This window comes from Bombina bombina, chromosome 3, assembly GCF_027579735.1.
Source record: "Bombina bombina isolate aBomBom1 chromosome 3, aBomBom1.pri, whole genome shotgun sequence".
Lineage (NCBI taxonomy): Eukaryota > Metazoa > Chordata > Amphibia > Anura > Bombinatoridae > Bombina > Bombina bombina.
Window position 1 is genome coordinate 1212640594 of NC_069501.1, and position 16878 is coordinate 1212657471.

The window sequence follows — 16878 nt, forward strand, 5'->3', positions numbered from 1 at the left end:
CTGAAAAATTGGGGTATTGTTTGAGCAACTGCTGTAACAGCGGCCAGAAAAATCTATGTTTGTAAAACATTTATAAAGTGCCCTAAAAGCTTGTGGCTTGAACACTAGTTGTTGGCGGATAAGTCAAGCAAGTCCTCCGTCTTTATAACCAAAAAAAAAAGGCCAGCCTGTGTACCAGTTGTAGCGCAAGGCAGCTCATATCATCATCAGTAGTTTTTTATTCAAATGTATCGCCCAATGTCAGTCCCTTCGGGATCCAGCCCTCATTCATTTTTATAAAAGTGAGATAGTCAAGGCTTTTTTGACCTAGGCGACTTCTCTTCTCAGTGACAAAACCTCCTGCTGCACTAAAAGTACTTTCGGACAGGACACTTGAAGCAGGGCAGGCCAGAAGTTCCATTGCAAATTGGGATAGCTCAGGCCACAAGTCCAGCCTGCACACCCAGTAGTCAAGGGGTCCATCGCTCCTGAGAGTGTCGAGATCCGCAGGTAAAGCTAGGTAGTCTGCTACCTGTCGGTTGAGTCTTTCTCTAAGGCTGGATCCCGAAAGGCTCTGATGGTGCATGGGAGTTAAAAAGGTACACATGTCCTCCATCAACAAGACGTCAGGAAAGCGCCTGGTCCTTGCCGCCGTGGTCGTGGGAGGAGGAGGATTAATTTCATCTCTTCCCCTGTTACATTCCCGTGGTGCTGTGACATCACCCTTATACGCTGTGTAAAGCATAGTTTTTAATTTATTATGAAAATGCTCCATCCTTTCCGACTTGCAGGAATTTGGTAACATTTCAGGCACTTTATGCTTATACTGGGGGTCGAGGAGCGTGGACACCCAGTATAGGTCGTTCTCCTTCAGCTTTTTTATAAGAGGGTCCCTCAACAGGCACGACAGCATGAAAGAACCCATTTGAACAAGGTTGGATGCTGAGCTAATCATGTCGCGTTCCTCCTCCTCACTGATCTCACTGATGGTATCTTCTTCCCCCCAGCCACGTACAACACCACGGGTACCAGAGAGGTGACAACAACGAGCACCCTGGGATGACTGTTGTGCTCGGTCTTCCTCCTCCTCATCCTCCCCAAAGCCACATTCCTCCTCTGACTCCTCTTCCTCACAATCCTCTTCCTGTGTTGCCGCAGGTCCAGCAAGCAATGCTGATTCGGCTGTTTGCGGGGGTGATGGACACCACAACTCTCCCGCTTCCTCTTCACGCTCATCTACTGCCTGATCCAGCACTCTTCGCAGGGCATGCTCCAGGAAGAAAACAAATGGTATGATGTCGCTGATGGTGCCTTCGGTGCGACTGAAAAGGTTTGTCACCTCCTCAAAAGGACGCATGAGCCTACAGGCATTGCGCATGAGCGTCCAGTAATTTGGCAAAAATATCCCCAGCTCCCCAGAGGCTGTCCTAGCACCCCGGTCATACAAATACTCATTAACAGCTTTTTCTTGTTGGAGCAGGCGGTCAAACATTAGGATTGTTGAATTCCACCGTGTCGGGCTGTCGCAAATCAAGCGCCTCACTGGCAGGTTGTTTCGACGCTGGATACCAGACAAGTGCACCATGGCCGTGTAGGAACGCCTGAAATGGCCACACACCTTCCTGGCCTGCTTCAGGACGTCCTGTAAGCCTGGGTACTTATGGAAAAATCGTTGTACAATCAGATTACACACATGTGCCATGCACGGCACATGTGTCAACTTGCCCAATTTCAATGCCGCCACCAAATTACTTCCATTGTCAGAAACAACCTTGCCAATCTCCAGTTGGTGTGGTGTCAGCCACTGATCCAACTGTGCGTTCAGGGCGGTCAGGAGTGCTGGTGCGGTGTGACTCTCCGCTTTCAGGCAAGTCAACCCCAAGACGGCATGACACTGCCGTACCCGGGATGTAGCATAGTACCTGGGGAGCTGGGGGGGTGCCATAGATGTGGAGCAAGACGCAGAAGTTGAAGAGGACTCAGCTGAGGAAGAGGTTATGGAAGAGGATGGAGTAGGAGGAGTAGAGGAGGTAGCAGCAGGCCTGCCTGCAAGTCGTGGCGGTGTCACCAACTCTTCTGCAGAGCCACGCATTCCATGCTTGTCAGAAGTCAGCAGGTTTACCCAATGCACAGTGTAGGTGATATACCTGCCCTGACCATGCTTTGCAGACCAGCTATCCGTGGTCATATGGACCCTTGCCCCAACGCTGTGTGCCAGACATGCCATAACTTCCTTTCTCACAACAGAGTACAAGTTTGGGATTGCCTTTTGTGAAAAGAAATTTCTGCCAGGTACCTTCCACTGCGGTGTCCCAATAGATACAAATTTTTTGAAAGCATCAGACTCCACCAGCTTGTATGGTAAAAGCTGGCGGGCTAAGAGTTCAGACAAGCCAGCTGTCAGATGCCGGGCAAGGGGGTGACTTTGAGAAATTGGCTTCTTACGCTCAAACATGTCCTTGACAGACACCTGACTGTGGGCAGATGACCAGGAACTGCTACGTAAGAGAGACTGAGTGGAGGATGGTTGAGAGGGGGCAAGGAGGACAGCACTGGTTGACGTGGCTGAAGATGCTGGAGTAGGAGGAGGAGGGCGGCTTTCACTTTGTGTGCTGCTTCTACTCATGTGTTCTTCCCATTGGCCTTTGTGATGGGAGACCATGTGCCTTCGCAAAGCAGTTGTACCTAGGTGGCTGTTGGACTTCCCACGACTCAGTTTCTTTTGGCACAGGTTGCAAATGGCATGGCTGTTGTCAGAGGCAGACACACAAAAAAAATGCCACACTGCTGAGCTCTGCGATGATGGCATTCTGGTGGTTGCAACAGCATGCGTTGATGGGCGTCGGCGGGCTGTCTAGCTGACCCCTGGTGACGATGCATGCTGTCTGACTGTGCCACTAGCTCCTTGAGACGACCTCCCCGTGCTTCCTCCTCCTCCTCTCTGTCTCCCCATCTGAACTTTCCCCCTCTTCTTCTTCTCTTCTAGCAGGCACTCACGTGACATCCACCGACACATCATCATCAACCGCTTCACTTGTATCTGAAACATCAAGAAAGGAAGCAGCAGTGGGTACAACATCATCATCATCATCACACCGTACCTCCATGTCGGTAATGCTGCCTGACTGAGACTGATCACTATTATCTACATCCTCTGTCAATGATGGTTGCGCATCACTCATTTCTTCAAAATGATGTGTCAATAACTCCTGTGACAGATCAAGTGAAGCGGCTGTGGTGCTAGTGTTGGTGGTGGCGACAGGCGGCGGAGTGTCACTGGTCACTTGAGACCTGCCCAAAGCACAGCTGGACTTAGATGGTGCGTCAAGGTTAGGAGGACTAGCAGCGGAAGCTGAAGAAGATTGGGTTTCCTGTGTTAGCCATTCAACTAGGTCCTCCTCAGAAGTTTTTGCATCCCCCCTGGCACCCGGCGTCTGAACAATGTGCATATTTTTAGGGTCTAAAGGAATCACAGCACCACGACCACGACCACGGAACCTGCGGGGTGGCCTGCCTCTGCCTGTCATTTTTTTTTAAATGGACACTAACAATACTATTACACCAATTGAGTGGTGGCACTGTGAAAGTGGGCACAGTATACGCTGTGAGACTGACAACAACAAAAAAGACAGATGTTTTAAAAATCACAAATTGTTAATTTTTTGAAATATTACTAGTACTGTGGCAACAAATATGATTGTTTGGCACTATTTGGCAAATGAGCCTGTCTGGCACACACGCTGGGAGAAAGGAAACTGCAATTCAATGGCACTAGGAGACTGAAGAATCACAGTCAAAACAGTTATGATTAACAAAAATTCCAATCCTGTTACAATAAATATGGGTGGTGGCACTAATTGGCTAGTTGGGACTGGCACACAGGCAGGCAGGCAGGCAGGAGGAAAATGCAATTCAAGGGCACTAATAGACTGCAGATTGACAGTCAAAACAGTGTTGATTGACAAATTTTGCAATACTGTTAAAAGAAATATGATTGCTAGCACTAATTGGATAGTTGGGCCTGGCACACAGGCTGGCAGGCAGTAGAAAAGTGCAATTCAATGGCACAAGCAAAATGAGGATTAAGATCAACAATCAAGATTTTTTTTATTTTAATTAGTAACTATACTGTGACAATTAGGATTGGTGTAAATAGTTGGCAAGACGGCCTGGCACAAAAGGATGGCAGGCAGGAGGGAGATGCAATTCAAGGACACTAGGAGACTGATTAATGACAGTCAAAACAGTGATGATTGACAATTTTTGCAATACTGTTAAAAGAAATATGATTGCTGACAACAATTGGCTAGGTGGGCCTGGCTCACAGCAGGCTGCAAGGCAGGAGGAAAGTGCTATGCAATGGCACCAGCAAACTGAGGTTTCAAATCACAGCAACTATTACCAAAAATTTTAATTTTTAATTATTAGAATACTGTCACAGCAAATATGATTGGTGTAAATATTTTTTAAGTAGGCCTGGCACACAGGCTTGGAAGGCTGTAGAAAAGTGCTATTCTAGGGCACGAGCAAACTGAGGATTAAGATCATCAACAATAAAGATTTTTAATTGTAATTAGTAACTATACTGTGACAAAAAATTAGGATTGGTGTAAATAGTTGGCAAGACGGCCTGGCACAAAAGAATGGCAGGCAGGAGGGAGATGCAATTCAAGGACACTAGGAGACTGATTACTGACAGTCTAAACAGTGATGATTGACAATTTTTGCAATACTGTTAACAGAAATATCATTGCTGACAACAATTGGCTAGGTGGGCCTGGCTCACAGCAGGCTGCAAGGCAGGAGGAAAGTGCTATTTAATGGCACCAGCAAACTGAGGATTCAAATCACAGCAACTATTACCAAAAATTTAAATTTTTAATTATTAGAATACTGTCACAACAAATATGATTGGTGTAAATATTTTTTAAGTAGGCCTGGCACACAGGCTTGGAAGGCTGTAGAAAAGTGAAATTCAAAAGCACGAGCAAACTGAGGATTAAGATCATCAACAATAAAGATTTTTTTAATTTTAATTAGTAACTATACTGTGACAAAATATTTGGATTGGTGTAAATAGTTGGCAAGACGGCCTGGCACAAAAGGATGGCAGGCAGGAGGGAGATGCAATTCAAGGAAACTAGGAGACTGATTAGTGACAGTCTAAACAGTGATGATTGACAATTTTTGCAATACTGTTAACAGAAATATGATTGCTGACAACAATTGGCTAGGTGGGCCTGGCTCACAGCAGGCTGCAAGGCAGGAGGAAAGTGCTCTTCAATGGCACCAGCAAACTGGGGATTCAAATCACAGCAACTATTACCAAAAATTTTAATTTTTAATTATTAGAATACTGTCACAACAAATATGATTGGTGTAAATATTTTTTAAGTAGGCCTGGCACACAGGCTTGGAAGGCTGTAGAAAAGTCCAATTCAAAGGCACGAGCAAACTGATGGTTAAGATCATCAACAGTAAAGATATTTTTAATTTTAATTAGTAACTATACTGTGACAAAAAATTAGGATTGGTGTAAATAGTTGGCAAGACGGCCTGGCACAAAAGGATGGCAGGCAGGAGGGAGATGCAATTCAAGGACACTAGGAGACTGATTACTGACAGTCTAAACAGTGATGATTTTACAATTTTTGCAATACTGTTAACAGAAATATGATTGCTGACAACAATTGGCTAGGTGGGCCTGGCTCACAGCAGGCTGCAAGGCAGGAGGAAAGTGCTATTCAATGGCACCAGCAAACCGGGGATTCAAATCACAGCAACTATTACCAAAAATTTTAATTTTCAATTATTAGAATACTGTCACAACAAATATGATTGGTGTAAATATTTTTTAAGTAGGCCTGGCACACAGGCTTGGAAGGCTGTAGAAAAGTGCAATTCAAAGGCACAAGCAAACTGAGGGTTAAGATCAACACTAAAAAATTTTTTTATTTAAATTAATAACTATACTGTCTGACTGTGACAACAATTATGATTGGTGTAAATAGTTGGCTAGACGGCCTGGCACAAAAGGCTGGCAGTGGCAGGCAGGAGGTAAATGAAATTCAATGGCCCTAGGAGACTGAATATTTGCAGTCCAAAAAATTATGTTTTTTTTTTTTTTTTATTACTGTTACAAGAATTGTGATTGGTGCCACTAAGTGGCTACTTGGGCCTGGCAGACAGGCTGGCAGATATGAGTCGTGGATGGTAGGTAGGGCAGTAATTTAACACAGTATGCTGTGTAAGTGACAAAAACACAGGACTGATAGAAAATTAAGTTACATTACACTAGCAAAATATTTTAAAATTTTAGATTTTAATATTAAAATTATGTTAAGAAGTGCAATGCACATATGACTCTATGAGTGGTCGCACTGGCTGGCTGCTACGTAGGGCAGCAATTATAACAACAGTATGCAGTGTAAGTCAGATAGACAGTTAGACACAGGCCTGATAGAAAATACAATTAGATTACACTAGTATAATGATTTAAAGACTTTTTTTGGAAATTTTAAGAGAAAGGTTAAGCACATACATATGAGTCGTGGCTGATAGCCTTGGAAGGGCAGCTATTAAAAACAGTAGGCTATGTATGTCGGATACACACACGCCTGATAGAAAATAATATTAGATTACACTAGAAAAATTATTGAAATTATTTTTTTGGGGGGGGAAATTAAAAAAAGGTTAAACACATATGAGTCGTGGCTCATAGACTAGGGAGGGCAGCAAGTAAACACAGTAGGCTCTCTATGTCAGCAAAACACACAGGCCAGATAGAAAATTAGATTTGATTACACTAGCAAACAAATTTAAACTTTTTTTTTTTTTTATATTAAAATTAAGGTGAAAGAAAAATAGATATGAGTGCTGGGTGGCTGCCTGGCACAGACCAATTAACCAAAAGACTGAAAAAAAAGAGGTATATTAATGCTGAGTGAGCCTGACAGACACAGGCATGATAGTAAATGTAATTAGATTACACTAGAAAAATATTTTTTTGTGTTTTTTTTTTTAAATTAAAAATAATGTTATAAACGGATATTAACACTGCTGGCTGCTGGCTGGCACAGAGCAATGAACCAGAGTATATGCTGTGTGACACTGGCCTGATAGAAAATGAAAAAAAATTACACTAGAAAAATAATTATATTTTTTGGGTTAGTTAAATTTAAACTAATGTTGTTAGGGAGATATCAGTGGTGGCAGTAGTCACAGCATATGCTGTGAGCCTTAAACACACAGCTGAAAGCCAGGCAAATGCTAATAAAAAAAAAAAGAAAAAAAAAAAACGGCACAAAATATAGCCCTAAAAAGGGCTTTTTGGGGTGCTGTTCTTGCAGCAGAGATGAGTGGAGTCCTTCTGGACTGTAAATACACTAGCCTAGCTATGTTTTTCCTATTAATGTCAGGAGCAAAAACATAACACGTCCTCTCATTAAAAAAGCAAGGTCGTTATGAGTCTAAAATGGCGGATTCCGAGTAGCTGGGAGTGTCTGTGAGGGAGTGTCTGATGTTGATTGGCTCTAATGTGTCAGGCGGCTGTGACATAAAGGGTCAAAGTTTCCACAATGATGACACATAGGGGCGGATCGAACATCGCCATGTGTTCGCCCACAAACGCGAACACGAACAACCTATGTTCGCTGTGAACCGTTCGCGGGCGAACAGTTCGGGACATCACTAGTCTCTTGTCACACTATGTGCTGTCTGTGCTCAGGGCAGTCTCTTGTTATCACACTATGTGCTGTCTGTGGTCAGGGCAGTCTATTGTTATCACACTATGTGCTGTCTGTGCTCAGGGCAGTCTCTTGTTATCACACTATGTGCTGTATGTGCTCAGGGCAGTCTCTTGTTATCACACTATGTGCTGTCTGTGCTCAGGGCAGTCTCTTGTTATCACACTATGTGCTGTCTGTGCTCAGGGCAGTCTCTTGTTATCACACTATGTGCTGTCTGTGCTCAGGGCAGTCTCTTGTTATCACACTATGTGATGTCTGTGCTCAGGGCAGTCTCTTATTATCACACTATGTGCTGTCTGTGCTCAGGGCAGTCTCTTGTTATCACACTATGTGCTGTCTGTGCTCAGGGCAGTCTCTTGTTATCACACTATGTGCTGTCTGTGCTCAGGGCAGTCTCTTGTTATCACACTATGTGCTGTCTGTGCTCAGGGCAGTCTCTTGTTATCACACTATGTGCTGTCTGTGCTCAGGGCAGTCTCTTGTTATCACACTATGTGCTGTCTGTGCTCAGGGCAGTCTCTTGTTATCACACTATGTGATGTCTGTGCTCAGGGCAGGCTCTTGTTATCACACTGACAGCACATAGTGTGATAACAAGAGACTGCCCTGATAACAAGAGACTGCCCTGAGCCCTAAGCACAGACAGCACATAGTATGATAACAAGAGACTGCCCTGAGCACAGACAGCACATAGTATGATAACAAGAGACTGCCCTGAGCACAGACAGCACATAGTATGATAACAAGAGACTGCCCTGAGCACAGACAGCACATAGTATGATAACAAGAGACTGCCCTGAGAACAGACAGCACATAGTATGATAACAAGAGACTGCCCTGAGCACAGACAGCACATAGACAAAGCAATGTGAGATCTCCATAATAACATATAGTGATTTCTTATTAAAAGGAGACTGCAGAGAAGTGAAAGTAACTACTGAAGACAATTAGTACTGAAATTAATAAGTGGATTTACATTATACAGAGGCAGGGGCTGCTTGTAAAAGGCAACAACACAGTTACCTGACATCAGAGAGAGAGAACTATGCCCTGATAGTAATGGGAGAAAAGAACAGCTATACACAGGAAAGAAACAGGACCCACATACCAAAGCTTAGACCTGCTGAGCTCAATACACATGATTCTAGGCAGCACCTCGCTCAGGGCACACCACCAGCAATACCAGAGAGGACTGGAGTCGGGAGAGCAGTGATAGAGAGGCACTCAGGAACAGAAACCAAAGAAAATAAACAGAGGGCGGGGGAGTGGGGCAGATACAACAAATATGTGATTGATCACATATTTGTTGTATCTGTCCCACTCCCCCGCCCTCTGTTTGTTTATTTTCTTTGGTTTCCGTGGATCTGTTAGTAAGTGCAGGCAGGGAGGGTGACCGGCTGTGACCCGCACTAAATAAGTAATGACACTGACAGGCATGCATTCAGCTAAGCAGGAGGGAGTATTAGAGGTCTTGGGGAGGGAGGCTAATAATAGCTCTTACCTTATCATCTGTTGATGCCTGTTTCCTAAAATTCCTCTGCTCCAGCACGGCTGTCTGCGTGCAGTCAGGGCTCAGACTCAGAGCAAATGTGCGCGCCAAAAGCAGCCAGCCAATAGGAAAAGCTTCTGGCTGAGCTGCACCAATTAATCTATTTTTTGATGAGCTGAAGCAATGGGCTGAGAGTCTGAGACCTGACTGACTGCACTTTGTGACATTTGAGCGAATGAGCGTGCACAAGGGCCCCACCCCCAGAAAAGTTGCGGGGCAAAAATATAAAAATAAATTAAGTAAAACAATTTAAAAAAAATAATTTTAACAAATCCTGTGTTTTGAGGGGGCACAGCATTCCATTTGGGTGGGCATTGGCCCCCAAAGCCCCCCCTTGGAGCCGACCCTGTGTACATACAGGAAACGTTTTAATGAGAAATTAATTAAAATTAAATTATTACTGTAGATGGAATATTTAAATTAGTTTTTGAACTAAAAAATGTTAAACCAGTTAACAATGTTCACACCTTTATAATGTATTTATTTATATACTTTAAAAGTTCTTGTTACATTTTAAAGCAAGTAATAGAATCTTCACGCCAAAGCATTTTTCTACATAATGTACGTTTATTTAGATTAATTTTGTATATAATGGTTAGTACATGACACCAATTATATACACAGATATTAAAAAAAATTTTAACCACAAAATATATTTTCCTATCATTTTTAATTATGTATAATGAAACAGAAAACTGCAGTGTAATTTCATTATTTATTTTTCTATATTTTCCTTTAAAGGGACAGTCAAGTATAAATTAAACTTTCATTATTCAGATAGGACTTTTAATTTTAATCAACTTTCCAATTTACTTTTATCATCAAATTTGCTTTTTTCTCTTGGTATTCTTAGTTTAAACTAAACATAGGTAGGCTCATATGCTAATTTCTAAGCCTTTGAGTGCTGCCTCTTATCACATGCTTTTTAAATCTCTTTTCAACACAAAGAGACAGAAAGTACACGTGGGCTATATAGATAACACTGTGTTCAGGCACAGAAAGTTATTTAAGATCTAGCACAATACAATGCTAAATTTAAGACAATAGATAATAAACAGTCACAGTCATGTGATCAGGGAGCTGGAAGATGGTTCCTAGATACAAGGTAATCACAAAGGTAAAAAGTACATTAATATAACTGTGTTGGTTATGCAAAACTGGGGAATGAGTAATAAAGGGATTATGTATCTTTTAAAACAATAACAATTCTATGGTTGACTGTCCCTTTAAGCAAACTTATCAACCTCTCTCAAGGAAACTGGAGTTTATCCTCTGACCCTACAACATTATACACTGTGATTGCTTTATGATTTTTAGAGGAATCCTTAAAGGGACATTATATAACCTGTAATTACATAACATTTTCCTTTGGTAGCAATAGAATGACATATCAGTTAGGTCTAAGGGGTAGATTTATTAAATGCTGGGCGGACATGTTTCGCTGTAGGGAATCATGTCCGCCCAGCATCACTAAATGCCAAAAGCATACGCTGTCGGAATTTAACATTGCAAAAGCATTTGGCTGCCCCTACCCAATCGGCCGCTAGCAGGGGGTGTAAATCATCCCCGATGGGGATAATTCCAATTGGCAACCTAAAAGGTGGCGGAGACATTAAGGAGAAGCAGTCTTACGACCGCTGCTTCTTAACCTCAGTTTCCAGCGAGCCGGAAACTTCGAACAGGGACAGAAGCATCTGCTGCTTGTTAAATCCAGCCCTTAATGTTTTTTGACAGCTTTTTTACTGTAACTGTTTTTAATAGCCAATCTTCACCCACCATTTACCTTATTTGGATGAGCCAGTCCAGGCTTTAGTATGGAGGCAACAAGGATAGCCACAATTATATTGTTAATCTAAAATGTATTGTTTCATTATTAGTTTAAACCAGTTATGGAAATATATGTAGCAAGGTTAGCCTTAAAATGTCTGCAGGGTAGACTACAAGTTCTGAAACGTAGATAATAATAAAGTATACTGCAGAGTTGTTTCATTACACACGACTAAAATGTATATATCCAGTTGACCCTTTAATTGGCCACAGTTACTGAGATTATATACTCAACAATCTTTTCAAAAAGTATATTCCTAGATTGCAAGCAAAAAGCAAAACTTAACTTATAATAAGACGTGCATTTAAATTTGGACAAATGCTAACACATCTCCAATTATTCTGTTTTATATTTGCATTCATTTTAAAATGAAAAACAAGTGACCTTGTTAACAAATGAATGAAGGAATGCATAGTGGTACAACAAAAAATTAGTTCTTAAGTTGTGCTGTGAAAAATATTAATCTAAATGTAGGAAAATTCAGATTATCCTAAATTATGAAGGTATAATCTAGATTTTATTAAAGACACAGAGACGAGTATTTTGCTTTCTTTCCTTTACTACTTAATGGCAGTATTTAAAAGCATATAGAAATAAATAACAAAAACTGTCAACATTTGAAAAAAGACAGTATAAACAGTATACAGACCAGTGACCAATAACATAAGAGCACTGGTGAAACAAAGACAAAATGACCAATCAGCTCAAATATATAACCTATAAACTGTCCAATATCAAATACCAACTCCTCTTTCTTGAAATCAGATGAAGGAAGGAACCAGTCCATGATATTCAAAAAACACCAACCAAACAGGAAACAAAGAAGACTGAAGAAAATCATCCAGGAGATGTTGACCATCCAAAAGGAAGATTTCCCACGACGGGAGGAAGAACACCACCAACTTCAGCTTTGTAAAGGATGAGGTGAACTTGATAGATGAGATGACCAATCAGATAAATGAGAGGGAATAAATCCGTCCAAGATGGTATCCTGTTTATGGATTGGTAACTAAAACAAATATATAATAAAATAATTAAATATTAATACATATAAATACATATAAAAGGGAGGGAAATAACAAAAGAAGAAGAGGTGGGAAAATACTCGTCTCTGTGTCTTTAATAAAATCTAGATTATACCTTCATAATTTAGGATAATCCGAATTTTATTACAAGACCAGAGACTTATATTTTGCTAGTTTAAAGCAACTAACAAAATAAATGTAGCGAGGCATGTTCAATGGGTTTAAAATAAAATTGTTTAAAAATAGAATCTGAAGACCAGTCAGCTGCATCCAAAATTTGTTGAAGGGTGGCAGCTTTCAAAAATGCTTTAGAAGCGGCTGATCCTCTAACAGAGTGAGCGGAAAAAGATAAATCAATGCCTGCTTCACTCATAACCCATTTAACCCACCTGGCAATAGAGATAGAAGAAACAGGTAGATGAGGAGGAACAAAAGACAACAAAAGTTGATTAGAAGAAGAAGCACGAAAAACAGAAGTTCTACGTTCATACTCTTTCAAACACAAAAACACACAAAGCAAAGGTTCATTAGGTAAATAAGGATAAAATATAGAAGTTGAAAAAGATTTAGTTCTTTTAGAAATAAAGAAAGTAACACCTTCAGGAGTGAAACGTTTAGAATTATAATCTAAAGCTCTAACATCCGAAACCCTGCGAAAAGAAATTAAACATAAAAGTGTAGCTAATTTTGTAGAAAGTTGTTTAAGAGATAAAAATTCATTAGAAGGCCAAGATTTAAAAAGAGAAAAAACGAGGTCTATATCCCAGAAGGAAGAATATTTAGGAGTAGGAGGTCTTTTAAGTTTTATAGCTTTCATTAATTTACAAATTAAAGGGTGTTGACCTGCAGGAAAATTATTAATAAACGAATGTTTGGCAGAAATAGCAGATCTAGAAACATTAATAGTTCTATAAGCTAAGCCTGATTCAAAAAGAGACGTAAGAAAATTAATAATAAAAGTTACATCAACTGAAAGGGGATCCAAACCTCTCTCCAAGCACCAGCCAGACCATCTGGTCCATGCGGAAAAATAACATTTTTTGGTCCCTGGAGCCAATGAGTCTTGGAGGAGATCTTTAGCTTGTTGTGATAAGCCCTGGAGAGATGAAGGTTGCCCGAAATTGACCAGGCTATGAGACGAAGAGATCCTTGAAGAATAAGGTTGTGAGGAAGACCTTCTGGAGGAAAAATAGGAAGAAGAACCGGATGGTTGACAGATAGTTCTAGAAGAGATGGGTACCAAGGTTGAGATGGCCACAGGGGAGTGATCAGAAGAATTGAAAGAAGATCCCGTCGGACTACCGAAATTATTCTCTGAATCATGGAGAATGGAGGGAACGCGTAAGCTGACCGACGAGGCCACGGGTGGAGAAAATCATCTATCGCTAGAGCATCTGGATCTGGACGCCAACTGAAATAAGGATGAATCTGAAAATTCAGTCTCGAAGCAAACAGATCTATCGAGAAGGGTCCTCTGAGAGACTGAAGCGACTAAAACACTTGATGATGAAGTTTCCAATTGCTGGAATCTGTCAGATACCGAGAACCCCAATCCGCCGCAACGTTGGATAAACCTGGAATGTATTCCTCTTTTCTGTCCAAGCAAAGATGAATGAAATCTTTCGTAATAATAGATAAATCTCTCGATTTTGTACCACCGAGACGATTTAAGTAACGAACAGCTGAAATATTGTCCATTCTGAGTAAAATGGACACAGGAAAAGAATCTTTGACAAAACTTTTGACTGCAAAAGAGCCTGCCAAAAGTTCAAAGCAATTTATATGAAAACGCTTTTCTTCTGAAGACCATTTTCTGCCCGTGATTGAAGGACTGTAATAATCTATAAACAATTGTTTGATTTTCCTGAGAGGAATTGCTAACCAGTTACTTAGCAAACAAATGTAGGAAATTGTTGGTTTGTAACACTAAGGCCTAGATTTGGAGTTTGGCGGTAGATGGGCTGTTAACGCTCCGCAGGCTTTTTTCTGGCCGCACCATAAAATTAACTCTGGTATCGAGAGTTCAAAAAAATACTGCGTTAGGCTCCAAAAAAGGAGCGTAGAGCATTTTTACCGCAAATGCAACTCTCGATACCAGAGTTGTTTACGGACGCGGCCAGCCTCAAAAACGTGCTCGTGCACGATTCTCCCATAGGAAACAATGGGGCTGTTTGAGCTGTAAAAAAACCTAACACCTGCAAAAAAGCAGCGTTCAGCTCCTTACGCAGCCCCATTGTTTCCTATGGGGAAACACTTCCTACGTCTGCACCTAACACTCTAACATGTACCCCAAGTCTAAACACCCCTAACCTTACACTTATTAACCCCTAATCTGCCGCCCCCGCTATCGCTGACCCCTGCATATTATTTTTAACCCCTAATCTTCCGCTCCGTACACCGCCGCAACCTACGTTATCCCTATGTACCCCTAATCTGCTGCCCCTAACACCGCCGACCCCTATATTATATTTATTAACCCCTAATCTGCCCCCCTCAACGTCGCCGACACCTGCCTACACTTATTAACCCCTAATCTGCCGAGCGGACCTGAGCGCTAGTATAATAAAGTTATTAACCCCTAACCCGCCTCACTAACCCTATCATAAATAGTATTAACCCCTAATCTGCCCTCCCTAACATCGCCGACACCTAACTTCAATTATTAACCCCTAATCTGACGACCAGAGCTCATCGCTACTATAATAAATGGATTAACCCCTAAAGCTAAGTCTAACCCTAACACTAACACCCCCCTAAGTTAAATATAATTTACATCTAACGAAATTAATTAACTCTTATAAAATAAATTATTCCTATTTAAAGCTAAATATTACCTGTAAAATACATCCTAATATAGCTACAATATAAATTATAATTATATTGTAGCTATTTTAGGATTAATATTTATTTTACAGGCAACTTGGTAATTATTTTAACCAGGTACAATAGCTATTAAATAGTTAAGAACTATTTAATAGTTACCTAGTTAAAATAATAACAAAATTACCTGTAAAATAAATCCTAACCTAAGTTATAATTAAACCTAACACTACCCTATCAATAAATTAATTAAATAAAATACCTACAATTACCTACAATTAACCTAACACTACACTATCAATAAATAAATGAAATACAATTTCTACAAATAACTACAATTACATAAACTAACTAAAGTACAAAAAATAAAAAAGAACTAAGTTACAAAAAATAAAAACATATTTACAAACATAAGAAAAATATTACAACAATTTTAAACTAATTACACCTACTCTAAGCCCCCTAATAAAATAACAAAGACCCCCAAAATAAAAAATTCCCTACCCTATTCTAAATTAATAAATGTAAAAGCTCTTTTACCTTACCAGCCCTGAACAGGGCCCTTTGCGGGGCATGCCCCAAGAAAATCAGCTCTTTTGCCTGTAAAAAAAAACATACAATACCACCCCCCCAACATTACAACCCACCACCCACATACCCCTAATCTAACCCAAACCCCCCTTAAATAAACCTAACACTAAGCCCCTGAAGATCTTCCTACCTTGTCTTCACCATCCAGGTATCACCGAACCGTCCTGGCATCCGGTGCTGAAGAGGTCCAGAAGAGGCTCCAAAGTCTTCCTCCTATCTGGCAAGAAGAGGACATCCGGACCGGCAAACATCTTCTCCAAGCGGCATCTTCGATCTTCTTCCATCCGGTGCTGAGCGGGTCCATCTTGAATCAGCCGACGAGGATCCATCCTCTTCTTCCGGCGTCTCCCGACGAATGACGGTTCCTTTAAGGAACGTCATCCAAGATGGCGTCCCTCGAATTCCGATTGTCTGATAGGATTCTATCAGCCAATCGGAATTAAGGTAGGAATATTCTGATTGGCTGATGGAATCAGCCAATCAGAATCAAGTTCAATCCGATTGGCTGATCCAATCAGCCAATCAGATTGAGCTCGCATTCTATTGGCTGTTCCGATCAGCCAATAGAATGCAAGCTCAATCTGATTGGCTGATTGGATCAGCCAATTGGATTGAACTTGATTCTGAAGAAGAGGATGGATCCGCGTCGGCTGATTCAAGATGGACCCGCTCCGCACCGGATGGAAGAAGATCGAAGATGCCACTTGGAGAAGATGTTTGCCGGTCCGGATGTCCTCTTCTTGCCGGATAGGAGGAAGACTTTGGAGCCTCTTCTGGACCTCTTCAGCACCGGATGCCAGGACGGATCGGTGATACCTGGATGGTGAAGACAAGGTAGGAAGATCTTCAGGGGCTTAGTGTTAGGTTTATTTAAGGGGGGTTTGGGTTAGATTAGGGGTATGTGGGTGGTGGGTTGTAATGTTGGGGGGGGTGGTATTGTATGTTTTTTTTTTACAGGCAAAAGAGCTGATTTTCTTGGGGCATGCCCCGCAAAGGGCCCTGTTCAGGGCTGGTAAGGTAAAAGAGCTTTTACATTTATTAATTTAGAATAGGGTAGGGAATTTTTTATTTTGGGGGTCTTTGTTATTTTATTAGGGGGCTTAGAGTAGGTGTAATTAGTTTAAAATTGTTGTAATATTTTTCTTATGTTTGTAAATATGTTTTTATTTTTTGTAACTTAGTTCTTTTTTATTTTTTGTACTTTAGTTAGTTTATGTAATTGTAGTTATTTGTAGAAATTGTATTTAATTTATTTATTGATAGTGTAGTGTTAGGTTAATTGTAGGTAATTGTAGGTATTTTATTTAATTAATTTATTGATAGGGTAGTGTTAGGTTT